This window comes from Anguilla rostrata, chromosome 16, assembly GCF_018555375.3.
Source record: "Anguilla rostrata isolate EN2019 chromosome 16, ASM1855537v3, whole genome shotgun sequence".
NCBI classification, from domain to species: Eukaryota; Metazoa; Chordata; class Actinopteri; order Anguilliformes; family Anguillidae; genus Anguilla; species Anguilla rostrata.
The window spans coordinates 1,646,141-1,649,962 of NC_057948.1; the positions used below are offsets into that span (position 1 = coordinate 1,646,141).

General features: G+C 40.0%; 1 long non-coding RNA gene across 1 annotated transcript; it reads right to left on the minus strand.

Annotated features, from left to right (window-relative positions):
- Nucleotides 1–376: 376 nt before the first annotated feature.
- On the minus strand, nt 377–2,636 carry LOC135242372 (uncharacterized). The gene is made up of 3 exons (XR_010326323.1): nt 2,551–2,636; nt 2,262–2,397; nt 377–2,091 (listed from the first exon to the last, which is right to left on the minus strand). It is a non-coding gene; the product is annotated as an uncharacterized LOC135242372 (long non-coding RNA).
- Nucleotides 2,637–3,822: the final 1,186 nt, after the last annotated feature.

A 3,822-nucleotide genomic window follows, 5' to 3' on the forward strand; every position in this document is an offset into this window, starting at 1 on the left:
AATCGTAAAACATACACATAAATGACATGAAGTAAAAGATGATTGCCTGCACTTTTATGCCATATTCATCTTTTGATGATGATCTCAGATCTAAATGCCTCAGGAATATGGCAAAAATAACAAATTTCACTCTACCATTGCCATACGTTTGGAGGCCTCAACAACCTCATTAGGCTTACCCACAGAAACTGAGGAGCAGAACAGGAGTTTAACAGAAAGCACTACCACTGAGGAACTGAATGCTGCCATAACTAAACTTTACATTACATTACATTACATTCATTTGGCAGACGCTTTTATCCAAAGCAACGTACAAAAAGTGCATTTCATGGTCATAGACAACTGCTAAACACAGGTTCAGTAAGTTCAGTAAACTTAAGGGGAAAAAGCACCGACGCACCGATGGGTACATCTCGTTGTGATATAAATTTCATTCAGGGTGCCACTTACCCCCATGTTATTAAGTGCATTTAACTGACTGTTGGAGAAAGGTGAGGTATCACCCTCATTGAAAGGGGCTGTCATTTTAGTCATACCAAAAAGAAGGGAATGACAGTTTGGAGTGTGCAAATTATAGACCTAGATCAGTGTTGTGAACCAGGACTATAAATTGTTTGCCTCCATTTTAGCTAGAATGATTGAGAACATTTTAACAGAGAATTCAGGCAGACTAAACTGGATTTGTTAGACAAAGACAGACACAATACAACATTAAACGCTCACTCCACGTATTGCATGAAATAGAACTTAAGAACTACTTCTATACTACACAAATACGGCCATTGGTGTGTATATGCAACCCCTCCTACGCAGCCAGAAGAAAAGAAAATGAGTGAGAAGTAATTGATGATATTCCAATGAAAGCACTGATTGGGAGGTGTAGATTGGTGGAGCACATAATTGGGATGCCTATTACTAACCCATTGAACATGTTGACATTTAAGATATGGTAGGATACCAACAGAGTGAGCGGAATGAAAGAAGTTTGAAAGATGTAGCAAGGGTGTGCTTATGACTCTGACCTTGTCCCAAATAGGTTTGATCACAGCTGTCAGAGAGTGGACTAAGAAGAGCCTCACGGCTCACAGCACTTTTTTTAACCAAGGAGCAATTAAAGGTTTTCAGGAACTAAAAGATCAAGATGGACTAGCCAATCACGATTCATATAGATATCTACAAGTATGCCATTATTTGGAACAGATAATTAGAGGAAGAGGATTCCGAGCTTATGGAATCTGAGGTACTGAATGTGTTTTCAGCAACCTATGAATCTGAATCAGGCAATAAGATCATCTCCCAAAAAAATGAAAAGGGGAAAACAGTATACAGTAAGGACAAATGGGAGAAAGATACTGGATTCTCCATACTGGGAGGGGATCCCTGAAAGCATGGTGGCCATTCTAAAGGTAGAAATGCCATTGACATTTGTAGAGCTATACTTCAGAAGGGCAATCTTTGATCCTACAAAGAAAGAAGATGAGTACCTTCTCAAAGTAATTCTAGTGGCAAGCGAAAAGGCCATGGCTAGAAAATGGTTGAAACCAAAGGCACATACAGTATGCGGATGTAATGCATGAGATATGTGATGGAGTGATGAACATTTTCTTAGAAACATTGGTATTTGAACATTGTCCACTTGCCAATGCCAATAAACTTATTTCATGCAAGACAGTGCCTCATACTCCCTTTTTCAAATTGCAAGGATGGGATAACAATATCCAAATTATTTACCAGCCTGACTATTTATACTTTAGCAATAAGATCAGAGTACCAAGGGGCCTTTCATATTTTGTAATCTGTTGAATTAGTTTCAATATTACTTTTAAACATTTCAAATCACAATTATTGTAATGCATTGGTAACAGGTTCAACAAAATGGGATACATGGACACATGGAATCTACAATGACACATTTTCATAGAATGACCCCTTGTCTTTCCTACAGTGTTCATATCATACATTTGAAATAACATCAGCAAAAAACATAAACATGCCTGGCTGTTCCATGCTCTTGAAGGTGTAGAGAGGAGCAGTTTCATTCAAGACTGGCCTTGGTCTCTGTTCCATAGAGATCTCTATTCACCAGCAGCCCTACAACAGACATCAGCCCAGTCACACTACCGGCAAACCTCCCCCAACACAGAGCTGCACATGATGCTATTGCCACAGAGGAGTTTTTAGCTGTAGCCATAGCTCAGCAGTAATTATACCTGTACCACACTCACAAAATGGCAGGGCTACTGTTATGGATGAGCTCTCACCTGTACTCATAAAACAGGATGTAGGCGGAGTTTGACCTCTGCCTCAATACAGACTTCTGGTCCAGCTGCTGCACCCTCTCGTTGTCGAATGAGAGCCAGTGTGTGTTGCAGTCGCAGCTCTCACAGATGTAATGTCCTGCAGAATTACACATATGGATGTTTAGTCTCTGCTCAATGTGACCGTAATGGTGGGTTAATCATACACTGAAAATGTCTGTGGATCAGACTGTGCATACAGGGCCCAGGAACATGTGAGTGTGGGCTTTGCTGTGACTCCAGTGTGTCTTACCGTGTCTCATATTCGACCCAATGTGGGACAGCACACTGGTGATTCTATATTCATTCTAAAAGACAGAAGGCACAGACCTACAGTCAGAAGGGGTACACACCTAAACCCTAACCCCCCATCCCACCCCATCATTATTTTCCATCAGAGCTAACAACAGCAACCTGCCATTATGGCTGATTTAGGCTTTGGAAACAATATTCCCAGGTTCCTTATACAATCAATGACGTACAACAACTCAATACATTTTGAAAAGTCACTGCTTGTCTATTGAGCTGGTATGTTTATGTTACCTCTCAAATAAATGGTTTTCCTGAAGGTTTGAACCTGGATCTGCTGCACATCAGTTGAATGAATTAGACCACTAAGCCAAAATCAAGGCAGATATGTGGTTTGCGTGACATCCAATCATTGAGATGTTCCTGAGACCCTACAGTTTTTCTCATTTTTTCAGATGCATTTCTAATATCTGCAGTCACACATTACAAATGCATTACAGTATGTTATGATTGCTTTGGCTCAATGTGGAAAACTCAATTTGCCAAACTGACTGGCAAAATACTTACCCTAAGACACTAATTGCAGTACATACCCACAAAGTGGACAACTCTAAATCACACTCAGTTTTCACAATACAGTCGTCTCATATTAGTACAATGTTCTAATGCATATTGCTAGACATGCAGATTGTGAAATGAAGTCAAGATGTTTGCAGTCCTGTCTCGTCACTTCCAGCAACATTGCCCAGGTGAGTCGCATTGCAGCACGATTGGTAATCCCAACATAAAAGGCTGTTTTATAAAAATGTGTCTGACAACATGGAGCAGCCCAATGCAGTTGGTACTGATGGACGGGTCGTGGCTGAGGCTGAGGTTGTGGTCAAGCAGGTAGCAGAAATACTGCTGTATCGAATGAATTTAGAGCCACAGATATTGACCGTTTCGTAAATCCAGGCATAACAATGGGAGAAGCTGGAACGATTGTACAGCCAAACTTTAAAATTTGGCCCCAACAGTGGCCCCTAATATGAGTTTTTGGACTGAACATTGATTATTCAATGCAAAATGTGATACTGTAATTACATTACAGGAATGTTGTGTTGCTGTCATTTTATATTATTACAATGTTACAGTGGGATAGTACAGAATTACAGTACTGATATGAATATGATGCACATAAATTGCCTTGTTTTTGCACATAGAGTACATACTGTAAAGCATTTGTCTGTTTATACTGTCCCAGTAATGCTGTTGTGTCTTTATTTCAGAGATTGAT